Here is a 24,247-nt window from a genome sequence, read left to right as displayed (position 1 = left end):
TGGGAAGGCAAACAGAGGTCGGAGAGAGTGAGAAGGCTCTTCCAGTTGTCGTTCTTGATCTACCAGGTTTTTAAACGGTACTAATTTACTGTTCTTCTTTCATTTGTTGGATAGCTGTTCAAAAAAGATATTTATGTATTTATTTATTTTATTCACTTCCTTACTTCCTTACTTCCTTACTTCCTTACTTCCTTACTTCCTTACTTCCTTACTTCCTTACTTCCTTACTTCCTTACTTCCTTACTTCCTTACTTCCTTACTTCCTTACTTCCTTACTTCCTTACTTCCTTACTTCCTTACTTCCTTACTTCCTTACTTCCTTACTTCCTTACTTCCTTACTTCCTTACTTCCTTACTTCCTTACTTCCTTACTTCCTTACTTCCTTACTTCCTTACTTCCTTACTTCCTTACTTCCTTACTTCCTTACTTCCTTACTTCCTTACTTCCTTACTTCCTTACTTCCTTACTTCCTTACTTCCTTACTTCCTTACTTCCTTACTTCCTTACTTCCTTACTTCCTTACTTCCTTACTTCCTTACTTCCTTACTTCCTTACTTCCTTACTTCCTTACTTCCTTACTTCCTTACTTCCTTACTTCCCCCTGTGGTTCTGGATGGTTACCATCACAAAAATAAGCTGTGTGTCTTGCGAGATGGCTGCGGGAGAAGTGGCTCTTGGAATAAATAAAATCAGCGCGTGTCAATCGGAGGTAGTGCGGTAGAGGAGGAGGGAAGAGGGAAGGCTGTCGCGTGGAAGCCAGGTACTATGCGTCTCTTAATGTATCCCTTAAAGGTTACACCTAACACACACAGCAGCGCCAACACATCCACACCCGTGCATAACACCATTTATTTTCTTCAGTACAGAATTCTGAATATTAATTAGAAACCGTATCACTGTGCTAGTTAGGTGGTGACGTGCAAATGAATAGAATACTTTGGTCTTCTAGGGACTGTTTGTTCAGTATAATTGCAGCTTTAAACAAATTCAGTGGCCAGAAAGCTGTAAAACATTTGCAGGCAAGAGCATGCTTTGAATATTCATCTTCTTTGGGTGTCACTGAGTGACATCTAAGACTAACTGGGCAGATACGGGTGCCAGGCAAAATAGAGAGCCGGGAATCTTGCTAATTTGTATTCTAGATGTAAATCTTAAATTAGTTTGAGATTTTAAAATGGATTTTTAAATGCCAAGCACAGAAGAGGCGGAATTGATATTAATATTAATGGGCTTAAGAAGATATTTAGTGAAATATTTGTATAATTTAATGTTCTTCATAATCCAGTCAAAAGAGTATTGACTGACCACGGGGCCCAGGAAGCGCCCGTTGCTCAGCCTGCCCGGCGTGCCTCAGTGTACCGAACGCTGACACGGATGACTTGCCTTGGTTTCCCTTGGATGACCTGCACTCAACAGGCATATTGGTGTCCTGCACCTCAGATGTAACATGAGGATACCTGCTGAGGCACCGATGCTGTGTTGGTCCCACTGGTTTTGGGGCAGGAGTCTTCCCCATGCTGGAAAACGGAGGCAGCGCCGGGAGGGAAGCAGTTCCTCCCCGAAATTCGGGGCGATGCACCAGCCCGGGTGCTGAGGCTGAAGGAGTAGGCGAGCCCAAATGCTGTGCTGATCGGTAGTGCACCTCGTAATGGGGTGGGGAGCAATTAGTGCGGCTTACCCCAGTTCAAGGGGGAGGGCTTGCTTCATCGAGAGTGTGCACTCCCATGACGGGGAGCGTTTTTCCAAGCAAACAAGAACTCTGAAGAACTAAGAGTGGTATCCTGCAGGTATAAATAAAATGAGGGCAGTTGCAGAAGGAGGAGGAGGAGGAGATGGGAGAAACTGAAATATTAATGAAGATATAAAGCACTGCACCTACACTGAGAGCAGTGTGATGTTCTTGCTCATCTATTCATGTTGAGCTAGCTGGAGCTTTAAATTTTAAAGCCTGGGTGGAGAAGAGGGGCAAGGTTAGGCAGCTCATTAGAGTGCTGTAGTTGTGCTCACAGCCATCTTAATGGGCTTTGAGGGGAAAGAAGCCTTCAGCGTCAGGGATTTGGCAATACCTATGCTTCAGAGCCTTGTCTGTTAAGCATCAGTCCGTGGTCCCCGGGTGCTGCAGCTCTGCCTGGGCAGAGGATGGGGCTGGTGGAAGGGACGTCTGTGCTGCCGAGAGCCCGTCTGTGCCAGGTGCCGTGGGAGCAAGGGCAGGACGCCCTGAACGGGATGGCAGTGCTCAGGGAGGCAGAATGGTACTGGCCACGGCGTGAGTGGGCAAACAGCATCTGCCCAGATGCCATGGTGATCCACGGGCTTATGAGCTTGAAACACCACGTGAGGTCTTCTGCAGCGAGCGCTTTGGGTAACCGCCTCGTTGGGGTCTGTTAATCATCGTGCGTGGGGCCGGGGCGAGCTCCTGCGCTGGGGTCTGGCTGCAGAGCTGGCACGGTGTGGCCGCGACACCGGCGAGGTGCTCTCCTTCAGGAGAAGCCGTCAGTGCAAGAAGGATGCACTGGCACTTCCCTGGCAGCTGCTGCAGGTACCTTTCGGCTCTGTTGTCTGTACATCCTCCTCTTTTCAGCAAGGAGTTTGCCTCCACCTACAGGAAGCAGAAAGCAAGAAAAAACCCACACCAACAACTCTGTAATCACAGATACTGCCTGTTAGTCCTCATCTTTCAGAGGAGCTCCGTGAAGCATCTCATCAGTCTCCGTTGCTGCGTAAAGGACTTGGACGTGCTCCTGAAAGGTGCCACAGCGGTCTGAAGACTTCTTACCCATTAGACAGGTTTTAATTCACCTTTTCTTGTAACCCAAGCCTCGAAAAGAAAACATGCAAAAGTGACAAGCTAGTAATTGAATTTTGGCTGGCATGAGTGAGGCTTCTGCTGGGGTTCGTGGCTGGAAGGCCAAGCACATAGTTCTTAGGGGAACAGTTGTGGTGCTGGAGGGTTTGGGGAAAGAGCGGCTTTGGGGAAGGTGGGGTGTTGAGCGTGGTCTGGCAGGTGAGTGGCACAGGAGCAGGCTCAGTCTGCTGCCCGTGCAAGGGAAAAGTGGGCTGGGGTCGATTGTTCACGTCGGTCACACCAGGCAGGGGCTTCAGAGGAGCAAAAGTGCTTGGAAATCCCTTACAGATTACTGACGGGACACATGGGAAGGGCCTGTCTGTCCTGGAGCCAGCGCTGGGGAAGCTGAACTGGGCGAGGTGAGGTGATGGTGCTGGTCAGGCTCAGGTCAGGTTAAGTTGTGCCGGTTCCGTCATGTTCCGTATTTACAGTTACGTTCCCCTTTCCTCTGCATGTGAATGCAGAAGAGAAAGGTAACAAAGGGCAGGTGACTCCTCTGCCTTCTCTGCAGGGAACCTCTTGGTTCCTGCTTCATTTCCCAAACTGAGCAGCTCCGCTTAGTTTCCACCCGCCTCCACCGCTGTCTTGGACCAGTCACTCCTGTTGGGGTGCACCTAAGTTGTTCCAACAGGAGCACCAGGATAACTTTTCAATACAACAGTTCTCTGTTGGGGACGGCCCCATGCGGAGGGCTTGTAGGGTGTAGTGTACTGGAGCATTGGGCAACTTCCAAATATCGGAGTTGCAGTCGCATGCCAATCGACGGGGTGACAACCAGCTGGGTAGCCTGGGGAAAAGCTTTTTGTCAGGATATTGTGGACAGGCACGGCCTTTGGTCCTGATGTTCCAGGTCTCTGGGCCGGTGTTTGCCAGGTGCTCAGAGCCTGAGAGAGACCGGCGGCGGCGGGATGCCCACCATGGCTGTGTCGAGGCTCGCTGGCGGCACACACGTGCCGGAGGAGCGGACAATGTCTTGAGCTTTACAGTCTGCTCGCTCCAGCTGCCGGTCCAAAAGTCACGCCATCGATCCGGCGTTGCGCTGCTGGAGTCACGTTTCTGCATGTCGGGGGGACGGCGCCGTGTTTGAGTGATGTCTGGGTGAAAGAAATTCCAACCTCCGCATTTTATGTACAGGCTACCTGACACTAAAGCTGTGTGATGACCTTTATCTTTATGAGCTGTGAGAATTAAGGAGTTCTGTATTTTAGTTTAATTAAGCAATAAGGCATAACAGATGGTGCTTTTCTGGGTGATTATTGAATGTCTCTGGTTTGACTGAAAGTGCAGGAACACCACGGTCGTAAGCGTATTGTAACTTGAAATATCTGAGATCTCGGAGAACATGTGTCTGCGGCGAGGTGTCTGTCATCGGTTGTGCTATTAACTGGCATCGGCGCCTCTGCACTTTCTGCGGTGTTTCATGGAGTGGGTGCCAATGTGTTGGTCTGTTTGGCCAAGGTGTTTGGGCGATGCTGGACAAACTGCTACCTTGTACGGCCCAGCTGCCCGTATGCGAGAGTGGAGTCATCTGCTTCCTCTTCACGTGCCTCAGCAATGTTTGAGTAGGAAATTCTGCAGGGAAATATTCTTGTTCTATTAACTGCCCTGGGCGGAGGTGAGTCTTTGATGCATTCTTCTAATAAAATTGACAAATAAATTACTCTAGAATTTCCACAATGGTACAGATTAAAAAAAAAAAAAATACCCCAGCTTTCATTGTTTAGAAAGGTCTTGCTGTAGGAATTACTGGTCTGACGAGACTGCGTTGTTCCCAGCGAGGCGAGGCAGAGGAGCGCAGCGGCCGCGGGACGCACACCAACGGCCAGCTGCCGCTCTGCGGATCCGGCACGACCAAACCATCAGAGCTTGTGTCATTCCAGTATTTGCGTGCATGAAGCAGGGTCAGACATTAAATATGCGTTGTAACACGGGTTTGCGTGTAGGCACTCGGACTCGGGAAACCAAAAGCTGCCAAATTCATGGCAGGTTCATTTGCTGTTTGATTCCTTCCCCCGCTGACTACACGAGAACTTTGTGTGACATTTTCTACATTCCGGTGTTTCTCACTTGCAACTACCATGTTTAATCCAGAGGATGTTAGAAAGCAGCAGAAGCAAGTAAGAGCGTGGAATTAATTGAGCAAATCTGGCCAGTCTGTGGCTCTTGGAGCAGAGTGCCAGGCGATGGACTTGACTTGCAGTTTCTCCCGCTGGCGTGTCAGAACCTTCCCCTTTCTTGCCCCTGGCGCAGTCAGAGATGTGAATCGCTCGCAGCCTGGCACTGAACTTGCACGGTATTTTAGATCGCTGACTAATACGCCTCAATTTTTCTCATTAATGGAGTATTTGAAATGATCAAAATGAAATAGATTCACTTACTGGCTGTAGAGTTGTTATAAGGATGATCTATGAGAAGTTTTTAACATAGCTATAGTCTTTGCGGGGAAAATCACCCGTTTGTCTCTATCTGTCAAAACCCCAAGATCCAGGATCGTACTTCAAATCTGAACTTTGAAAAATCAACAGTTAGGCAAGAAAGCACGGCGTTCGGTTTTTGAAGGACCTTTGTCCCTGCTTGACCTTTTGGTTCGCTTAACGAGCAGTTTCCCGTTACCACTGGTCACGGGGTGGTCGCCTGAGGCGGGACGCGGTCCCCCGCTGGCGCTGGATCCCTGGTGCCCGTGGGGAGCTTCCCCCGGCTGCTGCTCCAGCTGCACCGTCTCGGAGCTGTGCAACACAATGCACGTTCGTGGCTGTAGATGAGTTGGCTTGATGCCATTTGCAGAGACAATGTCCCACTTAACTAGCCTGGATTGGGCTGAGAAGAATAATTGCTGCTATAAAATAATTTTGCAATTACCGCTGTAATTAAGGGCAGTTTGTTAATGAAAGTGCTTGGTGAATAATGACTGCAGGGCACTCCATCCTGCAGCTTCGCACCAGACAATTGGTTTGGGTGGTGGAGATGGTTGGGGACTCGGTGACACAGCTGTCACGCTCGCAGGATGGATGTAAATACCCGCTGCTGCTTGTGATGAAGTGCCATCATTAGCCTTCTGCCCTATGGGAACTGGTCAGACAAGGAAAAATAAACTTAAAATATGATGGTGAACGCTATTGCTTATGGCTGCTGAAGGCCCCTTTTTTCTCCAACCATGTTAATTTGATATGCAGATGCCCTTACCCGGCTGATTCATGGTTCAGCTGTGAACCTCGGAATCCATTTTTCAGGAATATGAGCTTTTTCGGGCTATATTTTTGTAGCTTGTTTCAAGCTTGCTTTTCTGCATTGGGTTTTCCTTTGAGAACACAAGCCATTACAGGTTCTTCTGTTGTACAGGATTAAAAAAAAAGAAAAAAAAAGTGGAAAACGTTGACGTGTTTGCATGTTTTAGTGTACACGTAGCTGTTGACCGTGAAGTCTGGCATGGGGTGTTTGTAGGTAAGCAGTCTTGAAAATATATTTGTGTGTTCAGGGGCAAAAGTTAGGCTACCCAAGCCTTTTAAAGCTCTGGATGAGGCAGCCAGCGATAGGCGCGTTGTCTGTGGCTGAGGATCGCCAAGGGCTCTGCTGAAGGCAGCACAGCAATGATGCCAACGCTGGCATTGCTAGGCAAGTTGTTTTCAGGAACCTTCCATGTTTTCTGTGTGACCCAATGCCCTGTTATTTATTATTCTTGGCTCTTTGCGGGACTCGGGAGCAGATTTTCTGGCTGAGAGAAGGACTGGGGTTGGGGGGTCTCGTTTTCCCTACAGTGGGAGTGGCTTTCCCAAGAATTCTGGGGACCAGGTCACTCTTCCAGCGTTTCAGTGTCATGTTAGCCACAAGAAAGCCAGGTTCCCAGGTGATGCTTCTTTATGGATAGCTGTTACAGTGCTTCCACCCAGGACATGGGGATCGTTGCCTTCTCCTGGTGGGAGCAACGGTGAGGGAGCTGGTGGGAGAGGTGGGAGCGGGGCGGATCGCGGATCTAACAAAGCCGAGCTGCAAGGGGGGGGTGCTTGGCCTGGCGGGTGAGGTCCCGGGTACCAGTTGGAAACCAAACTGCATCGAGTGCGCCATTCTGTATTTCACAGAGATGTCATTTAGGTTGGAAAAACCTTAAAGATCGTTATTGTAGGAGGAAAAGCAGCACTTCTTCCAATTCCTTTACTCCACAGCAGTCTGGGCAGGACAGGGCTTCCACGTTAAAAGCAGTCTTGTTGCTGAACGAGGAAACGTTGTTTGTTGCTGTGTCGTTTTAGAGATCGAAGGATGTTATCTGATGGGTGTTTTTACCAACTGCATGGCTAGGTAGCGATGCCTTTTCTTTTAATTGCGTTTGCACACGTACTGAAAAGGCACAGTCTGCTTAAATATGCACAGCAAAGTCTTTGCCACTGCTGAGGCATTTGTTTGACCATCAGCGTGAAATAATTCGGGTCCTGTACGTTCTGTTTGCTCAAAAACACGCTCTGTGAAGCGTGTGGGGAGGGGGAGAGGCAGGGCAGGGCTCGCGGGGCTGCGCTCTGCCGGTGCTGTTTTCAGAGCTGCCGTGGTTCGTGCCGTCCTGTGCAGAAGCGCCGGTGTGAATGCGAGGAAGCAGCCTGTCTGCTGTTTATATGAGGCTTGTCAAAGGTTTTATAGATCTCCATAATGAAGATGGATCAGGTTCATTCTTATTGCCAGTTGCTCTATCAAAACAGTACTAATTACCGCAGTTGCATGTGTTGCACGCTACCATCTTCTTCCTTAAAGCTTAAAAGCACGTTTTGCACCACTCACAAAGGATAAAATTGAGGCAACTTTTTCCCGATCTATTTTTGGAAAAGTAGTTAGTAAAGGAGAAGGAAATTGATTTTGGTGTCAGAAAGGACATTTCTGACAGGAGCATACTTTGAAATGATTCAAGGCATCTGTTTCTGTTGCAGACACCCAACGCTGCTAAGAGCTGTACCTAAATTAAACTGTTTAAGATGTCAGCTCCGAGTATGAATGCAATTTACATCCTGGTAGCATGGCTGGAATTTTTATCATTTAATGAACTTTCTCACTCAATTTATGAATGACATCTCTCCCATAGCAACTATCTTTGTAGCACCTGTAGATCCTCAGGTGCAGATTTGATGCCACTGGTGGGAGCAGATGGGGCAGGGTTTGAGGGCATGGTCAGGCTTGTAGGAGCTTCAGGTGGCTGGCTTTGGGGTGTTGATTTTTGTCGCCTTTCTGTTATAATCTTGATTATCATGCAGTTAAGCGTTGGGGAAAAGCATTCTGCCTTCCTGAAGGTGGTCTCCCTCGTCCTCCGCGCTCTGTCGAGGGTCTGAAAAAGCTCACTTTTCAAGGTGAACGTTAAATTAGTATGAAAGACTTCTAGAGCTCTACAATTAAAAGGTCTTTTACTTTCCCCACTTCAGAACAGATCTGATGGCTTATTGCTGGAGCCTTGGCGCTGAGCCTGGCTGACCTTGGATCGGTGCCTTTTAAGTATCAGCAGGGTTTCTTGTGTGCTGTTGTGGCCTTTTAGGCGAAGAACAAGCTGCTATTGTGGCTACCGGCTTTGCAAAAGAATTCGTGATGCTCGGTGGATGTTGGAGAAGGCAGGGATACTTGATTTTGCCTTTCACATGCATCTCACAGTTGGCACTTACTGTGCCAGTGAGGTGTTGTGAATGTAGATATGTTTTCTATTTAGGTACTTATCTTTTTAAGCAGTCCTAAAAGGCTTAAGGCAGATGAGGAGCATGAGAAATCGCAGGCTACGTTTGCCTCTTACAAGTTTGGAAGTTCAGTGTCAGGTAGCTACAACGCCTTTTGTATTTCCAGCTCTGACACACCTTGGGCAAGCGCTCTGGAACTGGTGGCAAAGCTGGTCCGATCCCCTTGAAATCAGCTCCCCGTGTTCCTGCTCTACACGCCTGAGTTCCAGCCTGGGCTGTTAAAGCAAAGCGTTCGTTTCTGTCAGATCCTGGCATATCGTCTTAAAAAGGGACATTAAACGTGCCTCTGCACTTGTGGAGGACTGCACTAATGCCATGTAGGTATTCCTTTGCCCAAAGTAAATTTTCACTCAACTTGAGTCATCTGCTTGAAGGGGAGAATAAACATTAAACTACTAACATAAGGAGCGTGTTTAAGAGGTCATGGGTGACATGTCATTACCATTCGTATTAGTTGATATTGGCTGAAAGGATGAAAGGGGAAACGCGAATATTGACTTATGTTACTTAATATTGAATTAACGTCCCTTTGCAAAGGGCTCCTGGCTTAGGTCGTAGCTGTACATGGTTTCCATTCCAACAGGGATTGGGAAGTTTCAGAGCAGGGACGAATCCGTCCCCTTCCGACCGCATCTTCCTGCCTTTCACCGTTGCACTGAGCATCTTGAAATCTGTAAGACCTCACGGTGCTGTAACTGAAGTGGAGTTTGTTTAAGCTTTGACTTCAAACAATAGATTACCTTTTATTATATTATATAATGAATTATTGATCCGCCGATTTTGAATATTTCAGTAAAGGCGCGCCGAGGAAGGCTGGCGCTGGCAGATCCCCGCCGGCTCTGCCTGTGTGCCCAGGAGCCAGCGAGCAGAGCCTCGCTAGGTCCCGGTCGTGCCTCCTCCAGCCCAGGTCACCCCCCTCTCGCTCCGGAGGCAGGTTATTGCATGCCGTCCCTGCAGACATGGCTCCATGTGCACAGATCCTCAGCCACCTGAAACACAACGTTGCCTCTGTTACGGGGAAGGGAAAGATAAGGTGGCCAGAGCCTGCAGCTGATGAAGATGTCGGTGGGCAGGATTTCAGTCCAGAGAGGGGGGGGATCTCTCTGCAGAACGGCACCCTCGGTTGGCCCTAGAGCTTCCCGGGGCGTTCTCTCCTTGCAAATGCAGCTTTTGTCTGCGTTCACTTTGTCAAGGGAACCAAGGTTTGCATTTATTGAGTTGATGACTTGGAGGCAGGGCTGGTGCAGTCGCGCGCTGTTCTAAACCTCGGCTTTCCCAGGTGTGCAGAGGGCAGCGGCGCTCTTGAGGGACCACTTCTGGTTTCAGCACTTGTGTCCTGGGGGACCGAGGGAGCCAGCCGGGGACTGGGATGCACATCTCTGTTGCCCTCCCTATAGCAGTATGGAGGAAGAAGATAAAACAAAAATCTTACTGACTTTGGGCTTGAAGCTGCCCAGACAAGATGTTCAGGAGCTGTTTGCACGGCGGCTAAGATGTGTGGTGCATGCAAAAGGAATTCTGGAGTCTGCTCCCCATCTGTAAATGCAGGAAATGGTATTGGAAAGGATTTTAAGTCTTTGAGAGGAGTTCCCGATTGTTTTGCTTCACACATACTCCCCAAGTCTTTCAGTGCAACAGCGTGGTGCTGCTGCCGGTCTTTGGCATTCCAGCTGCATTGCTCTCACTGCATCAATCGATCACAGCCGCTGCCCTGCGTGCCGTATTGACAGACAACTTAAATAGTTCTCATTTTAAGAAGTGCAGCATGGATAATTAAGCAATGCACTCTGCAAGTTGGTGATCAGCTTCTTGTGGAGGACCAATAATGAATAAAAAGTACATTAACTAAATTAAACTCTTGATGCCTGTAGGTCTGTAACTGTAGAGTTGCCTTTATGAAATTCATTACAGTTTATAAGAGTTCTGTTAATCAAAAGACTCCTGCAGAAAACATTCTGGGAATTAGTTTATTTTATTTCCGTATTGTTTAGGACAGAGATGAGCATTGTTGTTGCTGCCACTCTGAATACTTAACTATGCTCTGACTCTGGGACCATCGACTGCAGAAGAATCAAATTTAAACAATTAAATGATCTCCCCCTCCTCCCCCCCAATCTGCATAATGAGACTTTCTGCTGTTTCCTAATGACGTCTTGTCTTTGAACACAAGTGCTGTACTCGGTTGCGTGTTTAGCGCAACTAAACAGATACCCAGGCTGGCTGGCTTGGCATCCGTAAGCCAGCATACGTGCGCGATGAGATCTGTGTTCCTTGACGCGTGGTGCTTGAATGTAGGGGCTCTGGTAAACGTCTGAAATTCATTCCTGTGCTTGATGGACATCTGTTTATTTGGTGGTTTCTTTTGCTTTCTGTCTCTGGAGCACTGGATTTGTGTTGCTTTCTGTGTGTTAAACACAGAGGTTGGGTCACCTCTGAGCAGGGGCCAGGCATGCGTCTGCTTACCTGGCTGATGGGGTGCTGAGCCTGGGGCTGGACCGCCTGGCAACTAATTGCATTTCAGGGATTCATCTTCCTCATGCTTGAGAAAGCAGCTGTATAATTCCCCAACATTTTTTATTTTTTTTTTTTAATCTACATAAACCCGTCAAGGTACAGGAGATAACAAGCTGAATTGGAAGGTCTGCTTAGGTAACTCTGCAGCTGGGGTTTTATATATTAAAGGCGACAAAGAGCAGGGACACGTGCAGGATTTACCCTTTTTCACAGCTTCTTCGCTCATCTGTGTGCACAGCAAAGCTTTCCCCAGCTCCAGCCCTGCCTGCCCCATGGTGATGCTGTTCGGACTCAGCACCTGCTCCCTCCGGCTGTAGCCCTGGCTGCAAACGGGATGATTTGCTTATGTGTAATTGCACTGTCGGTTATAACAGCCTAATAATCGTTGCACGCAAACTCGTGCTTAGGGTCACCTTATCGGTCCCTGTGGAAGCTCTTGACCTGCAGACCTCTCAGCCAGGCAGATGCTGCTCTTGCTGTCCAGATGTAGCAATGTTTTTGACCACCATGAACATACTGCAAAATCCGTGTTTGCTTTACCAACTTTTTTTGGCGAGAAGGCTGCCAACTGCAAACTTGGATGGGAGCCATTTATTTGTAGCACAGTCAATCTTCCCTTAAAGAAAACCACCAGTGAATTAGCTTTTGCATAGTGTTTCAATCAAAGCATTTGATCCTTGTTTCTGCGAGATAATCCTAAGAACTTCTTATTTGGAGAATAGAAGACCGTGATGGATTTAATTCATAAAGGGAAGCAGCCGTAAGGAATGTAAATGTAAGAGGCTGATAAGGTAGGATTTCCTAGTTGCTATGACAACCCCTGGGTCATGAGCCTGAGAAAATATAAAGTAAGTCCTGGAGCTGTGAAGATGATTATAAAATTTAACTGTCATTCTTCATTTGGAGTTGATGGCAAACATTATTTACTTAAGTTTATCTCCAGGCAGGCAAGGATCCTTTCTTTCTCCTTTAAATCGGAGGCTTGGATCACAAATGAACGCGTTGTGCGCATCTGGCATTATAAAGCGAACCTGCTATTTATTATTCTAACCAGACAATTTGCACGTAATACGCCTGCAGATTCGGCCAGCCTCCTATAGAAAGCAAAGGTTTCACCCAGTGTATCCCTGATGAAAGCCCTCCTGGTGCCGCTCGGCCTGGGGGGATGCTCACGACGGTGGGGCGGCTGCCCAGGGGTGCCTGTACCCCTGTTTTCTCACCCTGGAATCCGATTTTTGGCTTCTGTAGGGGAAGGAAAGCTGAAGCCTAGTTCGGTGCTGTGCGTGCGTGGCCTGCCCGGCGGGCTCTGCCTGCGGGAAGGGGGGGAGGCGACAGCCTCCGCATCCCCCCCGCGGCGCTTCTACGTGGCTCAGCGCCGCACTTGCCTCGGCAGCTGAAAGTTGGGCTCGGGTTTTCGGTTTTGTTGTTGCCGTCCTCCAGTTCCAAACTGGTGGATGATTCCTTTTCCAGCTCGCCAATGTTTTGCGGTGTTGAGGGCTGAAGGAGCAGTCCCGGCTGGAGTAGTAGAAAGCATGAAATATCCCTGCGGGAGGTGCTGGCGTTCCCGGTGCTGGCAGCTGCGGGAGGGGGCCAGGGTCTGGGTGGGCAGCAGTGCCGGTACCGGCTGTCCCACGCGCCGGCTGCCGCATCCGTGCAGGTGAGTGTTGTAAAAGCACATCTTGCCATTCTCCTTGGAAAAAATCGTAGAGTCCCTGGCCTTCAGAAGTACCTTCTAGACATACAGCTAGGTTCTGACTGTTTCTAGTGTCGTAAAATGTAAGAAATACGCGTGCTGTGAGCAGTTGAGGGGTGACAGGCGTGCCCCTCGGTGGTGGCCTTTGGCCTTTTCGGGAAGGTGGGAGCCGGTTCTGTGGGGAACGGGAAAACCCACAGGGAAAGTGCCGCCACCAGCAGGAGAGGAACGCGCCTGGACCGTGCCGGCATCGCTTGTTGCCCTGCTGTAACTCGGCGTGTGATTCCTGCAGGCACAGCGCTTTTAGACACAACTGTTATTTTTGTTGTTAAATTCTATTAAAGATACAGAAAGTAAATGGTCCTCGGTGTAAAGCTGCCTTGTACTGTTTGCGTGACTGCAGGGTTTCCACCTTTTCTTTTTAAAAAGGGAGGGAAAACTCTTGCAATTACTTCAGGGATGTTCCAGCTCCGGTATTGGAACATCTGACTCAAATGAAAAGCACTAAAAATCATCCAGAATCTCACTCTGAACTTTTATTTTACTGCATTTGAAAGATTTTTCTATTGCTATTCGGTCTTACTCGAGGTGATAAAACGTGAAGTCATTTGATTCAAAGAGTTCACATAAAGTAAATTCCTTTTAAGGCTTTTCACTGACTACCAGAGTTAGCGCGATGCTATTTTTGAGGCTGGTCTCACAATTTCAGTTGGGAAACTCTTTTCACCTTTGCAGCTTTCATCCTGAAATGAAGCTGGTGCGGGCGAGCCGGCGAATTCTGGTAAGGATCAGAGTTTATAGCCGTTACTAAAGAGAAGTAGCTCTTGTGGAAATGGAGCAAAGAATTATTACTGTACTAAGAAAACCAGAATTCATTACTTTTCCTATGGTGGGAACTTTTTGAAGGCACTTGCTCAAGTGGAAATTGAAGGAATGTGAAATTCTACTTGCAGTGCTTGTGTTAGCCAGTCGTCTGCACGGCCCCGGCGCTGCCAATGTCAACTCTCGCCTTGTATATGAAGGGGTGTCTGGTTTGGGGTTGGTTTTTTTTAACATCTGTGGTGTTCGTTTTGCTGATGATGTCTGGTGACAACATGAGCACCCGTAAGGAAAGCGAGGGAAGGGACTGGGTGGCTCCTGGGTGAGGAGGCAGCAGTGCCCGCACCAAGTCACCCTTGCTTTGGGGTCTCTTGCTATATTTGCTCAGCACTGCTGGTGGGACATGGTCAGGGACACCGGCACCTCGAGGCAGCGCATCACGTGCCGTTGCTCAGCTGTGCTGTCCCGGGGCTGCCTTGCCATCAGTGTCCCCAGGTCCCACAGCGCCAAGCGCCGCAGCTGGGGGTGGGTTTGGCAAGTGACACGTGCGCAGGGTCCTCGAAACAGGAGCCCTGCAGGGCAGCGTGTCAGCCACGGGACTGAGCGCGGGTGGACACAAGGTTGGGCAAGCTCTGTAAAGTGGGAATCTGTTCTGAGGGGTTTTTCCTAGTTTTGTAACGTGGACATCTTGGCCTTTTCAAGGTTGTATTTTTACTAATATTTAGCTGTAGGACAAAAAAAATGCATCTTAACCCTTTCCATCAGTAAAGGGTTGCACAGCATCCTGCGGGTGGGAGACTCCTTTGAGTACAAACTCTCCTAGCTCTGTAACTCCTGCCACGCTGTTTCTCCAAGGGAAACCCGTGGAAGTGATCACACAGCTCCTTCACGTTCCCAGCAGATGCCACCTTTCCTCGCAGCTCCCTGGCTGCCAGCTGTGACCGTTCTTAGCTGTAAGTCAGTGGTTAGCAAGGGTGGGGGCTGTTTTTTCCACCATCTATAATGGCGCGGCTGCTTCAAGCAAAGCCAGCTTTTTGCTGTGTAGCTCTTCCCCGGGCGGGCAGGCATCTAGCAGGGGCTGCTGTGCCTCCCCACCCGGCAGCTGGTGGTTTCACTGTAAATTTGCTCGGGAAAGTTTTCCGGTCAGTGCAAGAGCAGCGCGGCCCTCAGGAGCCCGGCCTGTGTGCGCACACCGCACGCGGAGATACCGGCGCCCTGGCTGCCTTGGGGTCAGCGTTATGTTTGGGTGTCACCGGGTGTTCTAACAGGAGGAGTTTGCAGTCAGGCTGTCCCGGGCTGTGTGGTAGCCGGTATTGCAGTAAGGGCGGGGGTGGGCTTTGCGGCTGCAGGATGGTGATGGAGAGCAATGAGACACAGCAGACGGAGCTCCTGTTTTCTTAGCTGTTGCTGTTCACGCTTTCAGCATTGGCTCTGGGGGCTGCAGACCCTTTTACTGAGCGTCAGAAAGGTTTTAAGTGATACCTAAACATAAAATAACGTCGTCTGTTCTCATTTTGCGGTATTATAGTCCCTGGGAAAGCTGAGCCTTCGACGTGACCCTCACCTGGGCTGGCAGGGGCCAAGTCGGTGCGCCCTGCTGCAGTGGTGGCCGAGCCCAGGGATGAGCCCCAGTTCCAGCGTGGCCCTTTGGTCCTTGCAGGTGTCTGTTGGCCTCCTGCAGCAGGCAGAGCAGGAATTGCAAGCGTATTCCTTGTGCGTGAGCTCTTCGTTGTCTCCTAAGGCACTCCTGTCCTTGGGTCTGGGGTCTCTGGATCAGCACGTCTCCTGTGTACGTTAACATGCATCTGCCTCTTGACTGTTCTCCCCTGCATTAGCATCCCAAAGATGCATCGGTACAGTGTGCGGGGAGAGGAGAGCTGGCACTTCGCAGGTGCTGAACATGGCATCTTGTTAAGCAGCTCTCTTCGGTTAAGTATCTCCTGTAGAAAGAAGCGATCACACGTAAACCAAGTGAACCATGCTTCTCTGCATGGAAAAATGTGTTCAGGCAGGGGAAAAAAAACATCCTATTGTGAGTGCTCCTGTTTCTGTCGGAGTCCAGTACAGCTTCCTGCAATAATTTATTTTCTGTTGATACAAAATTGGTACTTTTTTCCCTTAGATCAGTTGAGTTGTTAGTTGCCCTATTTGTAGCCTAATTTAGGCAGGACAGAAGTAAAGCTGTTAGTTTGCATCTACCATACACTTAAAATAGATGATCTGAAATCATGTTTTTCTGTCAGCAAGGAATTTTGCCCACTGCTATACAGAGGTAGCTTTAAAGCATTTTAAATTTTTGCCAGGTTTGATCCCTTCTGCGCTCTTTGCACACGCCGAAATACGAACCCAGACTTTCCCTTGGCTTGTTTTCCCTTTCCCTTGCGCTGTTTGCAGTAGATGGGTCCCTCTGCCGCCTTTGAACAGGCGTGGGTGAGCAGTTGTGGTTCACTGTGTGGTATTTAGCCATTCGAAGCCACGTTTCGGGAAGGCACATCAAAAAGTCTGGTCCAAAAAGCTTCCCCAGGACAGGCTGTTGTGCTGGAGCTCTGAAGTGCAAAAGAGAATCGCAGTGTCTGAGCACAAAAGAGCATTTTTATTTAGTTTCTCATCAGTTCTTATTCAGCGTTGCGGTGTCTCTAAATTGATTGGAGGTTTAGCTCTACCGCCCTTGTTATCCCTAGTTTAAGATGGAAGATACCTTTCTGCAAGTGTGAAGACCAAAGCCTTTTGCGCTAATTAAATCTATGAAGAAATGAGCTGTGAGCCGAGCATTGTCGTTAGCCCTTTCCAACACAAGCCATGGACACCCTGGTGCTGCCCGCTTGCTGTCAGCATTCAGGTAACATCAGATTCCTCTGTAAAATGGAGATTTCAAGCAATATGCAGAAGGCTGTGCATGTAAATCCAAGCCAGAAATAGCTGCTCTTACAAAGAGTGACAGGTACATGCCATTCTCTTCATCTGGCACATGCTGTCTGCGATACCACTATGGGAGCTGGCAACAGCCTTGCAGTGGTGGGTGGTGAACAAAGACTGTTCTCAGAAATATTTTCCAGACAAAGTTAGAATTAAAAGCACGGAGCTGATATAAAATAATGGGGATAACGGTATGGATGAAGGGCGTTGGTGGAAATACACAACTAAACTGAAATTTGTCAGATGAGACGCTTTGCTCGTACCGAGTTTTCCTGTGTTGCTTTCTCCTTTTTGCGGCGTGCGGATTGCCTGTGATCTGCTTTGCCTGCCTGTTATTGATACAGCGGCAGAGATCAATAATTCATGAACCCACGGAACGGAATTGGCTCTCGAGATGAGGTTGCTGGATGACTCGGGAAAGATGATGATGCTGGTCCAGCTCAGCTGAGCATGGTCACGCTCACTTCGGACCGGAGCCTTTGACTCAGTGGTGACTTGCCTCCAAAAGCCTGGGGGTGGAGGGAAGCGTAGTCATCTGTCAGATCTCTTTTGAGAGCTCGCAAAACTTGATGTAAATGCTAGCTACTCCCCTCCCACAGCCCTCTTACCTGCTGCCTTGAGCTTTAATCACATCACTCATAAACACTCAAATGGTGTTGGTCCTGATAGCTCAGCAGAACCCACTCGCCGCCCTCCCCTGCGAGGATCGTCGAGGGAAGGCTGCTACAAGTTTCCCATTTTTGGCAGTAGGAGGAATACGGGATGTTTTTGCAGAATCTGTTTGTTGGTAGAACTGGGAGGGACCGGGACTGTGCCAGCCCTGCGACCTGCCAGTCACGCTCTCGAGCGCAGCAGCTTCTCTGCCGGTTTTGTACGCATCGCCCTGCTTTTCTTGTATTAAACATTTACCAGAGACAGAAGCAGACAGAAGCAACCACGGATATGCTTAGGGCTCTGTCAACCTGCAAAGGGATCAAAGCGATCCTTTCGTGCCACCTTGTTCCTTATCATGGAACTGAACGTTTGTCTGTCTGTCTGTCTGTCTGTCTGTCTTCTGGTTGCTTCAGGCAGGTGCCTGTTGGTGTAGGGGTGCCTGGCCGTGCCGGTGGGCTCCTTCGCCTTGTTGCTCGCAGGTACCACAGACCCTTGAGTGGGAGATGCCTGATGGAGGTCAGCTGTACTGCAAGAGACCTGGGGAAACGCATTCACTTGTTGTAACTCTGTTGGAGCACTCGGGAACTTCTTACTCTCACCAGTGCAGCGCTTCTGTTCTCATAGCAGGGACCCAGCAGAAGTGCAGTCAGCTCGCTCAAGCAAGTCTCAAGTTCCTGTAGCTTTGCAAAAGGTTTACATTAAAAAACATAAGCTGAGGGAGTCCTTCTGGAGGTTTGTATGGTAGGAAGGATCCGATTTGGCCAACGGGAAGCCAATTGACCTTGCGGCTGATAGTCAAATGCTGTTGTCACGCTTGTGGCAGTCGTCAGAAAGTCGGCAGCCCTGCGTGCTGCTCCTGCGATGCCTTACAAATTGGCAAATCACACCAGCATTAGTTGTGTGATGACAGTGCGTGTCAGAGAGGAAAAAAGCGTGCAAAACATTCAGAGCACACCTGGGAGAGCATACAGGGTAGTGTGACAGGTACTTTTCACTTCGGTCCTCCTTATGAGCATGCAAGACGCAGAGCCGGAGCTTTGCTTGGGGCGCTGTGCCGCTGCCAGCCTGCTACACGCTGAGCTGGAACACAAAGTTTGCCAGGGGATGGCAAAGGTTATCTCGTCCCTCGGAGCCCACCTTTGATCATCTCCATGCTGAAGGACGGGTGCTAGGACAGCGTGAGCTCTTCTTTAAGCTAATCTGTCATGCAGGAGAAACTGCGAAGCAGGGTGGAGACGTGCGAGTGTTGCTGGCCAAAATGAAGTTGGGCAGCAGTGGGTGTGGGTGGGATCCCATGCTGACATTTCAGATACCTTCAGCTGAAAGAAGAGATAATTGCGAAGCAGCAGTGGTAAATGTCGTCTGTTCCGCTCCTGTAAAAGAGGCGAAGCAGTACAAACAAGTAGGCAAAGATCATGCAACCAATGGAGATCGTTATGAGTAAGTACGGAAGTGTAAGATCAACCTATATTGGCGTTGCCAACTTTTTTAGCTGCCAAATTGTAACTGTTACATTAAATATGTGGCTTTCCAAGCAAATCACGGTAAGCCTGTTTGTGGGTGTACTATGTCGTAGGAGGTGGTAACTCTGTTCCTTTGCCTCCTTGGGTGGGAACACAGGTTAGCATCCCCACCCCGAAAGTGACTCTGGCTTTTTGGGGTTCCTCTGGTTGGGGTTTTGCAGTCAGGAGTAATTACAATGGGCTAAGATTAAAAAAAGGCATGCTGCCAGCTCCCATGAGGATTCCACGAACAGCTCTGTCCTCCAGACTGTACTCGGCTCCGCCTCCGCGTATTTGCCAACTCTACTCCAGTTTTGATATTTTTTGTAGATGTTGAGAAACCGAAGGGTTTCAAGAGGACAGGTCTTGTGCTCATTGTCATGTTTTCTCGTTTTGTGTTGTCCTCGTATATATGCCAGGTAGCATGAAAAATTCCCGTTCCCAGTAGCCTGTATGATCCCAGTAACGTATTACCAAACGTGGGATGATGATCGGATTCGCACCTAGGACTTCTGTAACAGACAGAAAAGTGCATATTTATGTCAAAGCACGTGCCTGTTGGCTCGTGCTGCGTGAAACCTCTGGGCGGTTCCTGGTCAGGTTTTTGCGCCCACAAACTTCGTGCGTTGGCATTTTTCATCCAGGTTTTGTTTTTTTTCTGTTTGCCCGTGATTGTGTGGGCTCAAGACCCTCGGCAACACCAAAACTGAAACAGCTTGCGGAAACTTCAGGGGGATTGCTGGAAAAGCGTGTTGTGATGGTATCGAGACTCTGTTTAATTTATGGAAGAGAAGGGAAGGTAACACATGAGAGACAGAAATCTGCTGTTCTCTTTGTAAGTGAAAGGTCATGTTACTGAGCACTGCAGGGTGGATTTGTGAAAAACGAGCTCCTGTTTGTAAGGAATTAGAATGAATCTTTGATTATTTTTTTTTTTTCCACTTGTGACCTTTAAAGATGCTGCTCTTAGATTGATAAGCAGACTGATGCTTTTAGCAGCCCAGTCCACAATTTCTTTCTCATAGAAGGACTATCTTTCAAACGCTATGGGTGTTCCTTCCAGAAAATATTCCTTTTTGTAACCCCCTCTGGGGGTGGAAGGGATACGATGATGGGATCTTAGCTGACAAACAAGGAACATTCACATTTGTTTCAAATGATTAAAAACATGATTTTCCTGTGGTTTGCAGCCTCAGCCTGAGGACTTTCCCTACATTCTTTTTTTTCCGGTAATTCTACTTTATCCTTTTTTAATTTTGTTGCCAGGCTTGAAGCGCTCCTGCCCGGTGGGACAGTGGAGAAGGCTCAGGGAGGTTGGCTTTGCACTCTGACCCAGGAGAAGTTCTTTTACCTCCTGTGCTGCTGGGGAGGAGCATTTTGAGGCTGGTGAGAGGTGGCTTGGGGAGCCCATGCGTGTTGCAGCTGTGACGTGTCGGCACGCATTACATAGGTTGTGCTGGTTCATACTAGCTGACCAACAGCTTTGGTCCTTGCTGTGGGCATCTGTGTGTTTTTTCAGCTTCCTAAGCCTTGCAGTCCTACTGTGTGGTGGTTTTTTGGCGGTGTTTGGGTTTTTTTCCAAAACCAGAGCTGTACGTTGGTTTTTCTGCTCATCCGCGCCCCCCAGGCTGCCCCTTTGCAGCCCTGATGCACAGCGGGACTCCCAGGAGCCGGGGATTTTGGGAAGCTGCAACATGATTGGCAAAGAACAACAGCAGCAGCAGTTGTGCTGAACTAATAAAAATCTTCTTATTTGTGGTGGACAGTGGTTCCATTTTCTTCAGGTGTGCTGATGCATCGTGGGGGCGTGCTGGGGGAGCTACCTGGTCCTGCTTATATGGCTCCCTTAGTTAAATGGAGAGCTGGCTTTTCGAGCTTGGCAGCCTCACTAAGAGGCTTTCACTGCATTTATTTTATGTTCCTGGAGTGCTTTTGGCACTGAAGCGATGTAACTGTAGACACCCTTAGTATTTACATTCCCGTGGACTCTCCTAGGCTGTATGTTCTGCTGGTTGTATCATGATCTGCAGCCATCCTGGACGGTCCGGCGGGAGCATGTTTCTTGCATGGTGAGAAACTGTTGCAGAGAAGTAGGTGCTTTTCTGGTGACGCCTCCTCTCACTGCCCTTGGTCATCCCTTATCTTCCAGTTCAAGCAGAAACTGGAAGATGTGTGTGGCTTCGATCCAAACTTTGCTCTAAACCGCGTGCGAGCAGATAACGTGGATGAGTCCACTCTGTTGTTTCATTGATTGCGCTCCCCCCCATAACATTGATGCACGGGTAATTCTCTTGCCATGGTTCTAAGACTTTCTGACCTGTTTCTCCATTTTGTGAAATGTGCCATTACTGATCTCTGTGACTGCGAAGTGCTTACCCGGAATGTGGCCATCCTTTTTGTGACACACAGTGGCTTCCCCTGACCAACCACTGCCAGGCTGTCCTTTGGCTTCAGCGGCTCTGACCCCGGTGGAGGAGGAGGCATGCCGTGCCGTGCCATGCTGTCCAGTCTGCCCCAGTTTTGGCTCCATCTGGGTGTCACCCCTGACTGACAGCTGCCCTTCAGCGGGGCATTTGCTGACCCTCTCCAATTGTGAGATGCTCTGACCGCTCGCTCCTGTGGACAGAAGATGCTGTCACACCTGTGCTTGGGCAAAACTTCTTTCTGGCTTCTGTACTGATTATGGAATGGCAAAGGCTGTGTGCAGAAATCTGAAAAGGTTAAAAATACATTCGGAGATCAACGCTCAGAGCGTTGTCTCCAGCTAAACGGTGCACCAAGGTCTGATACATCAAAGCGACGTTATGAAGCACGAGCCCGTGCATTATCTATACCCTTCCTTAAGAGGAGTGGTCTCCCTTCTGCGGTGAGATGGCACAGCCTCACCTGCGGAAGGCTGCAGTGCTGGTAGAAGGCTCCTGCCGAAAACCAAAGGGCTTGTTTTCTGCGAGGAGGCTGGCAGGACGCAGTAGCGATTATGCACTGTTTACAGTGTTGGTCTGTGAATGCCGCCTTTACATAAGGGCTCTGGCAGCGCTGCGGCAGCGCGGTGGAAATCTCGGGCCCGCCAAGTTCCCTGGTTTCGAGCCAGACATCTGGGTTCGGGGTTTTCATGGCATTCTTCAGTAGTATGAGGAGACCTCATAAAGCAGCCTCTCCGGGGTATTGTGCCGAGAACCGCATTCCCAACCAATTACAAAACTGGTCTCCATCAGTAATGAGCCCTTACTCTGGGAAGGGAACAGCGGGAAGACAAAAGCAAAACTTTCTTTGAAAGCTGCAAAGCCTTTTGACGTGAATAGATGTGGGCTTGTTAATTGGGATCACCATTTGAAAGGTTCCCTCTAGCTCTGGTCCTGGGCTGCAGCCTGGGGGGAGGGTGGTACTTAGCAAGGGGAGACACTGAGAAGCTGCGGCTCTTTGGGTTTGCGCTGTTAATGATTTTTTGGCGGTGGGGATGCAGCACGGCTGAGCGTTTTTTTTCAGACCAGAGAAGTACTGCAAGTCGCTTTCTCAGTTGAGCAGGTCTTCATTATAGCAAAACAATCATGTGGTGCTTGGGAAGGTCTTAGCACCATCCTCATTAGTTACGGCATGGCAGGGGACAGAGGAGCTGCTCCGGCCGAGCTTTTTACTCCCCAAGCCTCCCACCCCAGTGGGTCTTTGGCGAGCAGCAGTTGGGATAACAAGCGCGGGCCGGACGCTGGCGATGGGCGCTGCGTCACGTAGGCTGGTGGCCGCCCTCCATGCCTCATGGCCAAGGTCCCGTCCACCTTGTTAGCGTGCACAAACCCAGCAGCTCCCACCCTGCCAGGAGGCACTGGGATGCATCCATCAGTCACGAGGCGGGGGCAGCCCGGCTGCCCCCCGCGTGAGCTGTGCCTCGGATGCTGCTCACGGATGGAGGCCGCCGGTCCTGAAGCACCAAAACCTTCGTGTTTCCATCAGTGGGGACTGGCTGGAAAATCTGGCAGCTTGGAGTAACGCGGGAGCTTTGCAGACTGGGTGGGCTCATGGTCACTGGGCTTGAGCTCCCAGTCACAAATAATCCCGAACTAAAGTGCAAAGCTGATGCAAGCCTGCGGCTGGTGCGCGAGCAGGACGCTTCCAGAGGAGGAAGCGTATTACAACATACATTTTGTAAATAAGCAACACTTACTGTTAGCATACCTGTTGATGATCTGGGTTTGTACTTAAGTATTTTAAAGCTTGCTTCTGAATGTCGTCTGTAGAGTTTGGTAGGAACCAAACAAGAAATGAAATCTGAGTAAAAAGCCCTTTGGCTTCTGCAGTTAATGATTGCCAGGTCTGTTCAGAGGCAGGAGTGCTTCTGTCTGTGCAGGTAACTTGCCTATCAGGGTACGTTTTGCCGATGTTTGTTTAGAAGACAAAACAAAAAAAAAGTCGCTGAGCCAGCCTGAAAAGCTCATCCCTCTGGGAATTTGAGTGAGACAGCAGGTACAGCGTATATTGCGGCTCGGTCTGAAATACAGCAACAGTGCTGCTTCCCTAATAACGCTGGGCATCCTCGTAGCTCCGCAGACCCCTGCAAAATCAGGGTTAAATGAATGCCAGCTGGCAGTTTCACATTGATATCTGCTGTGAGGTTTGGGGGATCAGTGTTCCCCACCACACGGACCACCACTCGCGGGTCATTGCGGCTCACACCCGAGCCGGCAGCAGTGAAGGGACCTGATGTCACCTGTGTCCCATGGCTTTGGCAGCCTCCGGTGGAATGAGAGGCAAGCTGAGTGCGTTACATTGCGTTTTGGATTGAAACAGAGTATGGCGGCTGAATTTCCTGCTTTTCTAATGCCCTAGCCCCATTTGATTATGCTGTTGCTTCTTTGGGCATACTAAAACAGAATTTGACTTCACTCATTATCCACTGTCCCTCACACTACCTCTGTGTAATCGGCTTGCTGTGCACTCTCAAAATCCTTTGCTTTGTGCAGGCAGGTTTGCTAATGAGCAGAATGTAATTCAGTGGGTTTGGGGTTTTTTTAGGAAATTATACAAAACAGCATACCCATAAAACCTTATGATTCATGATGGTTTGTTTTGTTCTTGTAACACAACCCAAACTAAGAAGCCATTCATCAACCTGCAAAGGCTGCTCGTGGCTGCCTCTGGGTAGCAGGCGAAGGATAATTCATCCCCAACCAGAGAAAAGCACACGCTCGCTGATCCATTTCCAGGCGCGCTGTTTAGATCTCCGCGTTCAGGGTGGTGACAGGACGACGAGCTGCTCCCAAATTAAATACACGCGGTAGGAAAACGAAATTTTCCTGGTTGAAGTAACCTAGCTCATTTTCAGTGTTAAGCATATGGTGTCTGTGTCAAAGTGTTTTCCCACAAAACCAGAGTGCTTTATCTCATCAACCGAGTGTAATAAATTCCATTCACGCGATCGTTATTCCACGGTAATGAATTTTAAGCAGCAACCCAAGGAGGCGAGCTGACGAGAGGAGCTGTGCTCGCACCTTGCACTTGTTGCAGAGAGAAGGATGCTGTTGCTCAGGTCTGGGTGAGTTATTAACGTAACTTCGGAGGTGGAACCCTGTGCAAGGATTCAGTGATTGATGATACCTTCAAACCGATGTA

The 24,247-nt window shown here is 49.2% G+C and overlaps 1 protein-coding gene and 1 long non-coding RNA gene across 12 annotated transcripts in view; one reads left to right on the top strand and one right to left on the bottom strand.

The window, feature by feature from the left end:
• CADM1 (cell adhesion molecule 1) overlaps positions 1–24,247 on the top strand; it is a 167,693-nt gene that overhangs the window by 74,030 nt on the left and 69,416 nt on the right. The gene's annotated exons all lie outside the window — the stretch shown is intronic.
• On the bottom strand, positions 837–22,887 carry LOC121098192. The gene is made up of 2 exons (XR_005831203.1): positions 22,803–22,887; positions 837–16,996 (listed from the first exon to the last, which is right to left on the bottom strand). It is a non-coding gene; the product is annotated as an uncharacterized LOC121098192 (long non-coding RNA).

This window comes from Falco naumanni, chromosome 16, assembly GCF_017639655.2.
Source record: "Falco naumanni isolate bFalNau1 chromosome 16, bFalNau1.pat, whole genome shotgun sequence".
Taxonomy (NCBI): Eukaryota; Metazoa; Chordata; class Aves; order Falconiformes; family Falconidae; genus Falco; species Falco naumanni.
This window is presented reverse-complemented; position numbering and strand designations above follow the sequence as displayed.